This window comes from Petromyzon marinus, chromosome 33, assembly GCF_048934315.1.
Source record: "Petromyzon marinus isolate PM22_M1 ecotype Great Lakes invasive population chromosome 33, UKy_Petmar_22M1.pri1.0, whole genome shotgun sequence".
Lineage (NCBI taxonomy): Eukaryota > Metazoa > Chordata > Hyperoartia > Petromyzontiformes > Petromyzontidae > Petromyzon > Petromyzon marinus.
In genome coordinates this window covers 15119736-15135946 of record NC_133699.1, presented here as the reverse complement: position 1 = coordinate 15135946, position 16211 = coordinate 15119736, and the positions used below count along the sequence as shown (strand labels likewise).

Genomic DNA, 16211 nt, shown 5'->3' with positions numbered 1-16211 from the left:
AAACTCTATATTCTCCAATCAGCTAAGCTACCAACCATAAGTCGTTATATATCATATAACGACTTATGGTTGCTATCCGTGGTATGGAAATTTGAGGGTAAGAATCCACCCATTTTTTCGCCATATAGCATTGTGATATATAACGACTTATGGTTGGTAGCTTAGCTGATTGGAGAATATAGAGTTTATTGATAACATGAAGGAAATTTATATTTTAGTTTTTATTGGTTCACTATATAGTACTGTGAATAGCTCAGATGTGTAGTCATTTCTGTGACCAGTCACTAGCAAATCACCCAGTTATTTCAATGCTAAATTCGCCTAGTTATTTCAATGCTAAATTCTCCTGTTTGATTTGTACTAAGTGCCTCGGTGAATGTGTATGCTCTGACTTCAACGTAGCTATTTCTGTAGCAGTTACAAGCGAATCACTCAGCCATTTCAATGCTAAATTCTATGCTAATCCCATTGTCAAGGGGTGCCTCTGCGGATGTGTATGCCTTAACTTAGCTATTTCAATGCTAAATTCTATGCTAATTCCTTTTAACAATGGGTGCCTCTGCGGATGTGTATGCTTTAACTTTTAACATAGCTATTTCTGTGACCAGTCACAAGCTAATCATTCAGCCATTTCAATGCTAAATTTTATGCTAATTCCTGTGTCAAGGCTCTTTGTTCCTCTCACACAGCTTAAAAGCCGTGATCTGAACGTGGCTCTCTCACTCCAGCGCTGTCCTACCAGACAGTCTCGCCCCCTTCACCTGATGAAGGCCGCTTGTGTTGTGGCCGAAACGTCGTGAGAATATTATTGTGTTATTTTATTTTATCAATTTATTATTTTATTCTCATTCTACGTGACTTTACCGAAAGAACCAAAGAAGAACAATCAGAGAACCCCATGGGCTCGTGGACGGGGAAATGACATCGACGGCCAACATTTCGTCGACTGCCTGGCGCACATGTTCCTTTTCAGCAGGACTCAAGCGGTAAGGGTTTTGCCGAATGGGGGCAGAGTCACCTGTGTCATTATGGTAGCTCAGGAGGGTCGCGCGACCAATATCAAATTTACCCCTGCTGAAAATGTCCTCAAATTCGAGCAACAGCGCGTGCAGCACAGACCTCTGGGCGCCGGACAAGTTTTGATTTTCGGAGCAGAGGGCATCAGCCCAGCTGTCCTTGCCATTTAGCCCTTGGTCCGTGTCCGGCGCGACCCCTACACCCCCCACTATGTTACCGTCTACCTTCGCGGCCGACTCATGGGCGAGCACTGTGCCCGCCTGTATAACTGACGCGTCCGGCCCAATATTTAGCATCTGAATGAACGGCTGCTTGTCCCTCGAGACCAGCGTCTGAGCTCCCACGAGCGTCATCCCCCGGGCCACTCTGTTAGAGGGTCCCAGCACAACCCCTCCCATGGTGGCCTCCCGATTGAGCGGCTTACGCATTTGCGCACCAGGGGGAATCGTAACCGTGATGGTAGCTAGCTCCTGGACGGTCATGTTAACCATATGCAGACGAGTGGGGGATGACAAGAACGCAATGCGACGGCCTGAGGGCAATTCCAAACATCTTTAGTCTGTCAAAATCTTCAGGGGCATTTTACCGAGAAAGTGTGTTCCCAGCAGACAGGGCACGGCCAGGGAGGCGGAAACCAGCACAGGCCCTTCCAATTTAATGTTGCCAATGGACAATTCTGCCAATATCTGGCCTATAATGCCTAACGATCCCCCGTTAGCGGCAAAGTATGGAACAGTAACGGGGCGCAAGGAACGACAACCCCGCAGCAAGATATTAAAGATCAATTCAGAAATAATGGTGGTGGATGCCCCCGTATCGATGAGCACCCGCACTTCCACCCCTTGTATCGTACTGATGACTGCCGATGATTCCGTTGCCACGGCAACAACACGGTGGGCCAACTGCAACCACTGAGCCGCCCGGAGTGGCCAGCCTTTACCCGACACAACCGACCCATCACAAGGACGAACAACGATTGGACGCGGATCAACACGAGGATGAGATGGATGAGGTGGGAACGAGGGCCGAGTGTGTGGTGCACCGCGACTCGCCTTAGGGCCCCTTGAAGTCGATGGCGCCTGGGAAGATGATGATGGCGGCCCGAATTGTCCTCGACGTCCAGCGCGGCACCCTGAGGAGACATGTCCTGGCAGCCCGCAGTTGTAGCAGACGATGCGACTGTAGCCCGGACGAGGAAAGGTCACCCCAGTGGTGATCGCGTCTCCCTTGTCGCTCCGCATCGCGCCACCGTCCTCTGCCGTCGACAGCGGCACAAGCTGGAGCAGGCTCGTCCTCTTCTGATGCGTCGAGCACCTCCGCAGGTGCAATGCACGCCACCAGCCCTGTTCGTCGCTTTAGACTCAGGTGAGTCTGAATACATCGGGCAATCGTGAGGGACGACGAATCATCCTCCTCCGTAGCTGGCAAGGCAACGTTTAACTCCTTTGCTAACGCCACCAATCGCTCCAGGACCAATGAATCAATTCCCGCTGGCTCCATCTTTGGAAACGCTGTTTGCGCCAAGGACAACAGAGCACTACGGAAGGCGAGGGGCGTCTCGGCTTCCCCTCGCCTTCGCTCAGCGAATCTGTGTCGAACGCTCGACAGCGGGTTGTATACTGTGGCCATCTGCTTGAAGGCTTACGACAGCATGGTCCTCTTCTCTGGCGGCATGGCATAAAATGCCGCCAAAGTGTCATCATCGAGGGAGGTGGGAAGCGCCTTCAACGCCTCCGCCTCGGTCCAGCCCGTCAACGTGCAGTTTGCGGAGAAGCGGCGTTTGAACGCCTCCCAGTCCCCGCCAGCCGCTGTGAACTCCTGGACGAATGGGAGTCACCGTTGCAGCACTGGAATGTCCCATGGTGAGGGCGGCGGGAGGGGGGAAATGGCGGGCTCCGCGTCGCGCGTTCCCGCCAAAATGGCCGCCGAGTGGTTGGGCGGCTTGGCGGGAGAGTCGCGCGTGCGGACGGCAGTAGCAGCAGCAGCAGCAGCAGCGAGGTCGATGCCACGTGGCCCCGGGGCTGCCTCCTCCGTCGGCGGCTCCTCGGCGTCGAGCTCGGCGACCAACACGGCCGCGGCGCTTAGCAGCTCAGCGAGGCGGGCGCCGGCAGAGTGGCAAATCTTGGATCGAGATGGCGCGGCCGCCTGATTCGCGCAACGCTGCTCCACCGGCGGCGAAGTCTCGTCTGAACTTTCCAGGGCGGCCATCCCCGGGGCTGTCGGAGGGATGGTTTCCACGTCGTCTTCATCACCCGAGGAGTGTCTGGTAGGTTGCCTCCAACGTGTGAACATATCGCCTCAAGCTAAGTCTAGACTTAGAAATGTTTTATTTGTGCCACTTCTGTCACCAGTTGTAATGGGCTCGATTGAGCTGCACACTCAACTTGGAGGCAACACTGTTTATTCACACGTAACATTAACACGGACACTATACATAAGGTGGTGACCACCGTTCCTACTCTCACTAACACTCAGGAGCATTATATAGCATGACCAAGGCAGGGGGACGGCTGCTTGGTCACGAACGATGATCGGAGACTTAAGGACTTCTTATGGCATCTTCATCCCAGAGTAGAACAGCCCGCTCCCCATTCACGCCCCGCTTATAACCGCTCCGGCGTGGCCGGCTCCACTCCAGAACACGCCCCCCTTCTCGATCTTTCGGGAAGGTCTGGGCCCCCAACCACGTGACCCCCAAGCTTCCCCCTGGGGCCCCTAACCCCCCTTTATCCGGTCACGTGTTCTGTTGGGTTCACGCGGAGTGGCACGGCCTGACCCGTGTTGTATATGGCCCCCTTTTACCATCTGTAATATTAACAAGAAATTTGCCGATACATATATATTTTTTAGAGAAATAAATGAAGAAAACATGCAAAAGTCAACACCAGCAAAACACCAGGTTTTGACCACGACACACAGCTAAATCAAAAGAAGCTCCGCCTTGTGGGGAGGAGCCAAGAGGAGGGATTTTGGCATTAAAGAGGACACTGCAGCATTGAAACCTCAGCTTGTCAGCAAGCGGGCAAGACCCGCTTGCCAGCTCAGGGGGAGCTCAGCTCATCGAAGCTCGGCTCATCGGGGGAGCTCATTTGTGCATGCCACTGCGCGCCACGGCGCGCCACTTCGCGACAGAGCTCATCAGCGAGGAGCTTGTCAGCAAGCGGGCAAGACCCGCTTGCCAGCTCAAGGAGCTCATCAGCAAGGATCTCACCAGCAAGCAGGCAAGACCTGCTTGTCAGCTCAACTCAGCTCATCAATGGAGCTCATCAGCTTGCCAGCTCAAAGCTCAGCTCATCAGGGAGGGCTCAGCTCATCGGAGCTTGGCTCATCGGGGGAGCTCGCAGGGGGAGCTCAGCTCACCAGCAAGCGGGCAAGACCCGCTTGCCAGCTCAACTCAGTTCATCAAGGGAGCTCATCAACTTGCCAGCTCAACTCATCCCTGCAGGAGATCGGCCGCCACCGACGCAGAGGAGGTCCCTGCCGGCCGCCAGAATGGCGAGACTCGTTCTTTAGCGACGGGGCTATGCGGTGCGAGTCGGCACCATCAAAAGTAGCATCGCAACTAACGTGTATCGCCAGTGCCCGATAGCGCAACCGGTGGTCAACACTCAGCAACACGACCGTGCCAGCGACCAGCAGACGAGCGCTATCTACCGATCATACAACCGTGCCCACTAGAGCGGACTGTGGGCAAGCCGCCAAGCCGACAGCACCACCGCGCACGCTACGAGCGAACTGTGTGCGCCATCTACAGACGGGCCTTCGCAACTACAACAGCGTGTCGGCTCGCCAAACTATGTCAGCCGAGCCGAATCAACCATGGTGACAGAAGAATCGACTGATACGTATGACGCGCACTGCCCCCCACCACACGACAAACCAGGCGTCTGTTTAACGCAAAGAATCAACTCCGAACACTGACTATTCAACACAATTTATATCCCTCACCATACACGAGTCAGGAACCAAAATCCAATCCCAAACCGTGAACCATCTGTGGCCGTGGAAGCATCGCTACAGATCGGGTGATAACAGTCCGTAGTTTATAAGTATATTCGTAATTTTCCTCCTTAATATTTTGTTTTGGGCTGTTCTTCTAATTGCATAAATTACCAACCGATCCATCAATACGAATTAATCCTTGACCCCTTCGCCACGGAGCTACGCTCACGTGGGGGAATAGCTTCCTTATCGGGCAAACTGGTCCATAATTAAACGTTGGCCCAAGATAAGGATATCAGGGGAGAGAGCGCTCCCCACCGCACACCCTCACTCTAAGCCATTTCGGTAATCATATAATCTGTCCGATGGATCTGTTGATATATTTGTGCCCTTGGGAATAATAACTGTTTGGTCGCCTTTTCGTATGAATATCGTCATATAATCTTTAAGTATCTTTCGTTACTGATCGCCGCACGTACTCGCGTACTCTACAGAATACTCTACCGTTCCATGGCCCAATGTGCTAACAACGTGATAAGGGTTGCATATGATCAATAATGAGTGCGGTACTGCGTGAACAATTGAAGTATAATCATTTATTATAAAGTTAAGGTTTTTATTTAGATTAGCATATGCATGTTTTAACGACTCTCTCTCTCACCAACCGAGCTCGCGTTACGCGGCGGAATTAATCACAGGTGCTGATGTCAAAGTGAAACAACCCAATCATTGATGAGACTGTGTTGATACTGTGTTGTAATTCCAAGCCGAGAGTTGTATCTTTTAGAGTTAAGGTTTAATTAGAAATAAATTGATTCATGCAGAAGTGGTTGTGTGATTCTTTCCTGAAATCTATGCATAAGAACTGGTTCTGCGTTGAGATATGAACTTGGTGACCTAAAATATAAACACACTAATCCACTCAATAAATGTTAAAGCGAGAATAATTGTATTATACTGATCGATAACACGAAGTTAAACAGCGAAGCCGAGTTGTTTCTGGCATACCGCATCACACTAGCATAACTGCATACGATTAATTGTATTATCCCGATTGATAACTGACCCTCGTCAACGAAGCGGGGTCTGATTATCATAAAGGCTGTCATCAACATAACCACACCCACTCGCATAAATTAATGCAATTATCTCTCAAATTAGCATAATTTATATGCATAATTTCGGATAAATTATGCAAACTTCAAATTTCATTTAATTTTTATTGTTTTCATCTAATTTTCACAAAACCCACATATACAACACCTGACCCCCGTGACACCTGCCTACAGCCACCATACCGAGCCGACACGGTAGTGACGTCGTATGTCCCTACGCTCGTACAGTCCCAACATAATAGTGACGTCATGTCACTACATCTTAACTTTAAAGGCCCAGGGTGCCATTGTACCGCGCCGCCAAACGTGCGCTTACCTGCGGTTACCGCCCGCCCCCCCCCCCCCCCCCGTTACCGTGTCCTCCCTCGAGTGCTGCGCGGTGGCTGTAGGGCGGCAGCGGCCATCCATTGTCCCTTTCTCTGGAATGCTCAATGCTCTGCCCTCCGTTCTCTCCCCAATGTTGTGAGTAATTCATTGCGGTTGGCCCAGGGAACCTTTTCTTTCTGTGCCCATATAATTTTAAACCAATTTTAGGGGCATCGCAATGTAACCTGTCCTGCGAGGGTCGGCCAATCTCCTGGCACCGGGAAACCGTGGGACTTTCCCTCGAGGGGCCCTTCGGAGTAAAATACAATATGCCAGGCAATCCCCCGCCAGGACACTACGTGGGTACGAGTACTGCGTGTGTGCGGAGTTGCTCCATGGTCGTGGCACCACACATTCACCAACCACTCCAAAATGATGGCTGTTTATGCGAAATCGACAGCATTTGTGATACGGTGAGTTCGTTTTCGATAAGTCAATCCACATTGCGACGGCATGACACCCGCATCAGTCTTCGCCTGTCTCAGATGCTTCAGGCACCCTACTTCGGGATCACTCTTTCATCGCTATTGCCATGGTCACTGTTCCCATGGACTCAACTCGGTGATTCCTCCCATGTTGAGGACTCCGGCTCGAGGGCTGTTTCACTTACCTGTCAACCCATATGGTTTGCACGTATTCTTGTAGAGAGAATTCAGTTTTCAGGTCCATATGGCGTACAGCCGTTTCGATACGGGCAAACCATATTTTTGTCTATTTGTTCGTGTTTCTCCCTTGTGATAGGACTTTGTAGGATGAACGTTGAGCTTTATAAGGGCACGGGGTGACCAATAAGGTCTGACCTGGTTGACAGGTATGGTTTCACCTCACCCACACTGTTTAAGCAACCACACTACAGATCGCTTCCCTTTATGCCCTCACACTGCTGCTCTTTGGAATTCTCTCCCATTGCCTCTTTCCTCGAGCTCTTAGAACTTTGCCAAAAAGTCAAGAAGCATGTTCATTCTTTATCTCAACGTTGATTAGTTCAGTTTGTTGCTGTCCACTTGGCGTTTTGGGCCTTTGCTCAGACGTTGACCCCTCGTGTTTCCTTAGCAGATTCCGTTTTGGTGGAATTCATAGATGTGTGGGTGGACTGGTGGTACATTAAAATAAAATAACAAATGTCTCCATCCCACGTGTCCCTAAAAGAGTAATAAAAAAATTACGCATCCCATCAATATTTCTGGGAGTGCATTATTTGTGTTTGTACGCAGCAACATTGTAGTAATGCTGAGCTGGAACGGTGTCTGGGCACATGGGACAAAGCGGGGTCAATCCAGCTGCAGTGACTGCAGAGAAGGACTTCATCACAAAGCAATGGGAAGGGAAATGGTTTTGGATGTTTATCAATACTCGACAAACACCATTGTATTTATCCCAAATATGCTCACTGCCTCAAGACTTTCAGGAGGGTTCGGCATGGGGGTGTTTTGGCCATTCCCATTATTATTTTCTTCTTCGTGTGGGGGCGGTATTGGGCCAGCCGATGTGGCAGTTTCACTAATCCCTCCGTGATCCACCAACCCCTGCCCCAACGAAGTGGGCTCATCACATATGGGATCCGTTTTTTCGTTATAGATATGTTTTCAATGTTCACCGTGTTACATTGTATTCCCCACAACATTAGTCGTACGTAACGTGTCGTTGCTGTTGTTTTCAAACAACGCCGTTGATATTGCCATTGTTGCTGTATTCCGAACCGTCGCGCGGCCCCGAGGCGTCACGTGACGGTGAGTTTCCCGCGCTCGGCGCGCACCCCGCCCCGCGCGCCCCGCCGCGCCTTGACGTCACCTTCGGCAATCTCCGGAAGGCGCGGGAAAAGCAATCGAGCGCCGAGTGGGTCGAGCGCTCGCTCGGGATCGACCCCCCGCAAACAGGGCCGCGCTCGGGCCCCCCCTTCTCGCCTGACGCGGATCGCCCTGGAGGGTGCGGCTCTGCGCGGCTCGGCGCGGCCGGGTGCGGTGCGGGCGGGGCGCTCTGGGGGGCGGGCGAGCGTTGCTCGACGCGCGATTGGTCGAGCCGCGGCCGGGCCGGCCCTGGCGGTGGAGGCGCAATGGCGGGCGGCGGCGCTCGGCTTGGAGGAGGGAAGCGGCGGCGCAGGGAGGGCAGGAGGGACGCGCGCGCGGGAGGCGCCAACGCGTCCGGCCCGCGCCATAGCAATAGCAGCCGCAGACGCAGCAGCAGCCGCCGGCGCCGCGTCTCGCTCCTGCCGCCGAGCGGCACACAGCCGCGCACGCAGCCGCTCAAGCCGCGTGATCCCCGTGCTAACGCAGGCAGCGCCGCGTTCGCCGCGCATAGAGGAGCGAGGAGGATTGCGAGGAGGAGAGGCGAAGAGAGCACGGGCCGACGCGCAGGAGGCAGAGGACGGCGAGGTGAGCGGGCCACACGGCTCTGCGGATGGGCAGGAGACATGGCCTCACGTCTCGGCGGAGTGGGCTCCGCGGACCGGGAGGCCTCGGGGCTACTCCAGGGGGCTACTCCAGGGTCGCCCTGCGCGGGGTCTGGCCTGCTGGGTCGGGTCTGCCTGGGCCACGCCGGTCGTGTCGTGGCTGGCCGGGCCGCGCTGGGTCTCTCTGCGTTTCTACGGTCGGGTCGAGACTAGGTCGGGTCCCGTGAAGTATGTTTGTTGAACTCTCCGTTGACCGGGTCTGGTCTGGGTGACCCGAGTCTGGGTCGGTTCAGGACTGAGTTGGAGGTCCCGATGCTGGAGGGTCTCCGGACACTTGGCCGGGTGGTGCTCAAACATTAAACCACCAGTGATGATTTTATGATACCGTACTGAGAATTGCACTCGTTAATGTGTCAATAGTTTCAGCTCAATTGAAAGGTCCAAGGCTTGTTAAAAAATAACGACATTCAACCGTTGGACATTTAATTTAGGATTTCTGCTGGAGAAACTGCCCGGGTTGAGGCGGGAGTTGGTTTGGGTTACAGGCGCGGCTTTGCGGTTACTGGTGGTTCGAACCCCATCCATACGGGCTCATTAACTCGCCTTGAGCTGCGTCAGACCCAATAGAAATTATCTTTTGTGAGCGAATCCCACGTGTACACTCGATACGTACAGCCAGACTAGCGACTGAAATACTCGACTTGGGATATGTTGTGCTCGGTCGGGGTTAATTTGGGCGATGTATACTGGTGCCGAGCCATTTCGCTGTCGATATCGCCATATAATGTGATCTGTTTAAATGAGCGAATAAGAGGCCAGCGAGGCGAGCCCCGCCGGGGACACGTGCTGATGTACAGTGCGCACTGTGCCGCCATGGCCGCGCTGCGCTAGAGGTCACCACGGCGAGGAGGAGGACGCCGTGGCCCTGCCGGGAGATGTTGAACCGGGCACGAGATGGGCCTAGCAATGATGCCGTGTGCCGCGCCATCCACACCCCGGCGCCCGAGTCATTGTCAAGCACACGCACACACGTGTGCACACGAGCCGCCATCCGACACTGCCAGTGGCAGTAAAGACCCGACATCGCTTGTTTCCAAGCTTGGTGCTGTTTCAAGCCGCGTGGTTTGTGGAGAGACCCGGGTGTTCACCATGGGTTAACTGGGACAACGTGACTGGTAGATGTTACCACCTGCACTCCCCGAAGTGTCAACTGGCTGTGTTGTATCTGCCTCACGTTCTGCTCCTCGACATTAGTGTCCCTGCTCTGAGGATGGCTACGGTCAACAAGTGCCCAGGAAGTAGCGATTTCACGAGCACCCTCCACAGAGGCCGATCTTGAAACCACTGGCGTCGGTTATCGGCAAGTCGACTCGGCCCCAGGATCGTCCTGTGCACCTCGTACACCCACCTCTTGCCATTGCAGCGCCGGTTTAACCCCCTCTATCCGATCAAACAGGGAATGCTTGGGATTTTGGGCTCCATGTCAAGTGCATACTGACCTGCCAAATAATCCCACTCGCAGGACTGTGTTAGCTCACAATGCAATCCAACCATTGAGGATATATAGTAGGCAGTTCAACCTGTTCATGTGAAGTTTATGCAAGTGTTCCTACGAGGGGGTCCACATGTCACGAGCGAAGATATAACAAGCGGCTGGTGAGTGTGGAGCGTGCAACCAGGTAGCTTTCACGCAGCATTATGAAGCCGATGAAACAATGTATATAAACTTAGTTGGAGCATTCATTACCCGTGCTGTCCAGAAAAATAGAGCCACCTGTGCACACACTGCCCAGATATAGGAACTTCTCCACACTAAACCACCCCAATGCTCATATAAGGTTCTCAATGACGATGCCTGTAGGCATGTTAAATTGACGGATCCCGAACTCAAAATAAGGAGCAAGCACCAGGTCAGCAGAATTCGTAGAGAGGTTAGCCAGCAGGTTAGCGACCCATTGATCAGCCTCCCTTATATGTATATTTATCAGATAAAATGTACACTGGTATAGTTAAGAATCACAGTGTAGGTGCACCAGGACAATCCTGTGATACCTCTTGGTCCACAGAGAATGTCTCTGTTGGCTACGTATTTTTACTCAGGCCTGTTCATCTGAATTGTCCCTTGCCTTGACCAGGCCCTGTGTAATTCCGTACACCTATGTTGAACCAACAGAGAATATGGCATATATGCAAGACTGCCAGATTCCTCCAGTCGAAAGAAAGATTTGTATTCTGCCCCTGTCATGCTTGCCCTTAATGATGGTAATATGATGGTTCTAAAATTGACATGTTGATGCAATGAAATATCGTATTGCGATAATAGGCATCTCGCAACCACCAATCGTCATTGCAGCATTGAATGACTCCAGACCTGTGAGCGCATTAGTCTCCACATTATAGAATATGGGAATAGTAGTTGGTGTGAATTGATCCTCCGCTGTCTCGAGCTGAAACACTATTTGCGCGGGTTCTTGCTGAGTTCTGGGCCCGGTACCCATCGCTGCCACAGTGATTGCAAGAGCCACGGTCATAAACTTCTCCCAGCATTGCAGATAGTGATGGGAACATGATAAAATTATTGCTTACAGCTTTCGACATCTAGCTAAGACACAGTGTGAGTACAACGGACGCATATCGCATTTGACCAGCGAATGGTTGGTGAACAAACCAGCTACTGTACATGGCAAGTTGTCAAATGTTAATGTTTGGTCGGGTCTGCACCTATGATGCCATGTGGATGCGACGGTGAAGGAATAGATTGTTTGTCTTTGCAAACCCATTGACTGTAAAAACTGAAATATCCAGATTTGTTCTACTCTTTTAATGGGCATTAATGAGGTTTTGATTGAGTCTCTCACTTTTCTATAGCTTGTGATTACAATGCACATCTGCATTTTATTTCATACCAATGCATCTCATCATTGCCCATGTCGTCTGAATATATAAATACACACCTTATCTCACTGATTTCTATATCAATAATACATTTTCACGCCATTTTCTCACTTTTTTTTTACTAATTCTATACCTGAAATGTGTCCATATTAAAACTTCTCTTCGCTCAATTTATATTCTCTCGTCTCATGGCATCATTGAATTGTATCTGTATTTTTCTTCTCATGTCCCTACATATGTCTTCATAACCAATCTTGGTATTCCACGTATAAACTTAGCTAGCCATGTTTCTTCAGGCCTTGCGGCAGGATTACTTCTGCCACGATTGTGAATGCTATAAGTAAGCTCCTCGATCTTTGTAGTTTATGCATGGTTTATCCTAATTTGAAGCTTTCGTGACTGCAGGAATCCATACTCTTTGGTTCTTTTGGTAAAGTCATGTAAGTATAAAATAAAATAAATCACGACGTTTCGGGCGCAACACAAGCAGCCCTCATCAGGCGGGAAAGCATGGTCTGCTGCTGAGGCAGACTGTTTTAAAAGGTTTGAAATGGGTGTAGCCCAAGGGTCATAAAGAAGTGGCTGGGGCTAGTGATGTTAATGTGAGAAATTAGCATGTAACTGTAAGATAGGAAAGCGGCCTCCTCGACGAGGGCACGGAAATGGTTATGTTAATGTGAGAGATTAGCATGATGTTAATGTGAGAAATTAGCATGTAACTGTAGAAAAGGAGGGGAGCGGCTGCCTCGACGAGGGAGTGCAACCCCAACGGGTGCAATCCAAAGGGCATGTGAGTATGAGAGTGCAATCCAAAGGGCATGTGAGCATGAGAGATCTAACAGAGAGGCATAGAGAGAGACACACAGAGTCGGAAATAACAGCTGACATAGGCAGGTAGGATGGAAACATCAGTCAGTTAAGACTTTACCTGGTTAATAACGTCCTTCCAATGATTGCTCAGTTTGTACCCATCTTCTCGGATGAAGTTGTGTCTGTGTTTATATATGGATGGCTTCATGAACAAATCTCTGAAGGTATCCGGTAGGTTTGCAGAGTACCTCCGTCTTGGAAAAATCAATTTCGTGTGAGCCCACAGCGTTCAAACAATGATCAGCAGAGGTATTGGTCCTACCGTGTTTCAGATCCGCCTTGTGTTCACGAACGCGCTCCGATACATGTCGTTTTGTTTCCCCAATGGAACTGCTGCCACAACCACAACTCAGTTTGTAGACACCAGGGTATTGCATGTCAGGAATTGTATCCTTTACAGATGGGATTAAATCACGGATTTTGTGTACTGTGTTGAAACGAACTTGGATCTTGTGTTTGTTTAAGATTTAGGAAATCTTTTTGGTAACCCCTGCTATGTATGGCAAAGTGATGGTTTTGGTTGGATCCTCAGAAGGTTGCCTCCCCATGGCTGTGGAGGCAGCTTTCCGGATTGTACGGTCCGAGTATCCGTTCATCCTGAGGGCTTGGTGTATGTGCTCCAACTCACTGGCTAGGTGGTGCTGGTCGGAGATGCAACGGGCCCTATGGTGTAGTGTTTTGATGAGGGATGGATGGTGGTGGGTGTCAGGCTTTAGATAGGCATCCGTGTGGTTGGCTTTCCTGCAGCCCGAATGTCCCAACGAGCCATCAGGTCTCTTCTCAATCAAAACATCCAGGAATGGTAGAATGTATGTCTCTCTCTCTATGCCTTACCATCCTCAGCAGCAGACCATGCTTTCCCACCTGATGACGGACGCTTGTGTTGCGCCCGAAGCGTCGTGATTTATTTTATTTCATACCTACGTGACCTTACCGAAAGAACCAAAGATTATGGTTTATCCTCATTACCTTCAAACTGCATTTGATCCATGGCAACTGGTGTTTAATATATCAAAGGATTGTGTACTGTTTATCTGTTTGTGAGTAAATTCTTCCATCTTTCATGTATATAAAGGAATGCTTAATTTGCCATGGTTAAAATTGTAATTGGTACCTTGAATACGTTTTCTTGAAGACCATGAAGCAGGATTGCTTCTGCCACAATCACAAATGCTGGAACTGTTATGCCATCATGAATTGAGGGTGTGCATATGTTTTAGTTACATCTTTTTATTTGTTTTAAGCACTAATCATCGTTTAACGTGTTTGCACTAAATTCTGGCATGGGTTTCATGTAAATACTGTTTTGCTCTCTTTAGTTTGCACCGTTCCACCTTGCAATGTCCTTAACTGCCACCACTGCTGTTGGAAAAGAACTGCCTATCTCAATGGGCCTTGCCATCCGAAATATAGTCTGTCTCTTGTCTGTCTCTTTATTTATGTATGTTGAATTTCTTTCACAACTTATGTAGCCAACTGTGATAATCTCAGACATAGATGGTTGGCCTTTATTTCTCATCTCGCTGCATCGGTCCCTTTTGCCGCCTGCTTTCTGCCGTTGCAACTGCATCTCTCACTCACATTGTCTTAGGCCTCTGTATTTCTTGCCTCCACTCATCTCACTGCATCTTTCACTCTCGTAATGCATCTCTCACTCTCCCAACAGATCTCACTCTCCTAACACCTCTCTTCCTGCTTTTACTTTGTCCTTTACTTTTCAGTTTCCAATTCAGATAGTCAGATAACTCATTATTTGTTTGGCATTCAGAGGGATAGAAAAAAAAGTACTTGCTATTTGGAGCACCCTGAGAATGCTTCCTATATAGGCTTGCCAGTATGCAGTGGTTAGACCCCTTTCGCTTGTGATATGTGTGGCATGCACCGTTTTATTTCTTGTCATTTATGCAGGATATATTCTAAACCTTCAGGCTAATATAAATCAAACATACAACCCTTTAACATTCCCACATATAAGTTATTGTATGCTGTCTCCTTAATTCCCAAATCCCAAATTTTCTCTGAACCGGTATTGGAATTGACATTAAATATGAAACTGAGAAGACCTATGTGCATTAGCTAAAGATGCTAGATGTGCGCATGGCTCCTCATGTGGAAATGCGACAGAGATATTTGTCAAGAGGGAAAATATAAAACAATTACAATAGCACCAACTGAGTCGTATTTTGCTTTTGGAGTCGCTACAATAGCAAGGGACATGACAAATAGAAGCCACGCTTGTTTTGTTGTTGCTGAATTGTCAAATGAACGACTCGACTGGAACCTAAAGAACACGAACAGGGAGGGTCTGGAATGAAACTCAATGCGGAAATGTTTTATCGCTTCCTCAGTACGTCGCGAAGTATTGTTTTGTGCTCGCATTTTTTACTTAATGGTGCTAATTAATATTTGTATTCATTTTAGCCACGATGATGACTTTGTCACAATGCACGGGGCGTGCGCTCATGCCTTGCGCGGGGCAGCCAAATGCTTTGTTAACAAAACGCAGCAAGCGTGGGCCGTGCCAGCAGCGCTCGCCCTAAGCCTCTCCTCCTTCCGTCGCTCAGGCCTTGCGGTCTCGCAAGCCTCGTCACGATCGCCTATTCCCAGCCAGCGGTTGTGGCGCATGCTAAAAAACGCAGTGTGCAAGCACGTTCCTGCAGTGGAGCAGCGTGGGGTCTGATCTGTATCCACCCGGAAGGAATGTCGTGTTGAAACTGCTGCAGGCAAGACTTGGTACAGTGCAAAAAGGATGCCTGCTGCTGCTCTACCAGTCGTATTGTGCATAGGTTTTCAACTGAAATTAAGCCGTGTTTTTTTTATTTACAGATATCCTTATACAAAGGCAGTGTTGCAGTATGTTTTTTTTCTTCAATTACAGCCTTAAATTTTCTCCCAGGTTAAGTTTTGGAACAGGTTAAACCTCATTTAACAGGATTTGAGCACGGCTGGATTACACTGTTAATGTTCAGCTCCCACATCCACGTTGCATATTTTGCAGCATGTTTAGTAGAGAATTGACTAAAGCATTGCAATGAATAGATGATAAAGATCCAGTGACAATTTTCACGACAGTGGGCATTAGGAGTTAATGTCATATCCTAAATTCGATTTTTTTTTCCTGCCAATATGTCAGGAAATAGGTTTTCACCCTATTAAACAAATCCGTTGAATATATTTCTGGCATCACTGTAATGCTGCATTCCCAAATACATATAAAAGCCCGTGCAGAACATATTTTTTTCTGTATATGAACATATAAGCACATTACCAATATTAAACCTCATTTAACAGGATTTGAGCACGGCTGGATTACACGGTTAATGTTCAGTTCCCACATCCATGAATTTGAAAGCTAGATTTCATGACCATCAGTACCAGGCTTGCTTTTACATTACGCTCAAGGCATGTGCCTCAACATTATTCTGTGAGCAAAAGCAGTGTGTTCTATGTATTTTGAAGAGTTTGATATAATATACTTTATTAATAGAGTGATTGCATTGCTGGTATTCAAGCGCATTGCAGAGCTTTTTCCATTGCCAAACCCCTTGTGACGTTGGGACCACTTGTGAGAGAGGCTTAGCTTATCCAATGGACTGTGGCATCTTGAGATGTGCACA

At 49.4% G+C, this 16211-nt stretch overlaps 1 protein-coding gene across 3 annotated transcripts in view; it reads left to right on the top strand.

Moving 5' to 3' along the window:
• The first annotated feature begins 8459 nt into the window (after positions 1–8459).
• Positions 8460–16211, top strand: part of INO80 (INO80 complex ATPase subunit) — a 110337-nt gene continuing 102585 nt past the window's right edge. For 2 of the 3 annotated variants that reach the window (XM_076071578.1, XM_076071579.1), the window contains exon 1: positions 8460–8812. The gene's annotated coding sequence lies outside the window, so the exon portion shown is untranslated. The remainder of the gene's footprint in view (positions 8813–16211) is intronic. The other variant, XM_032965272.2, reaches the window with a different exon arrangement.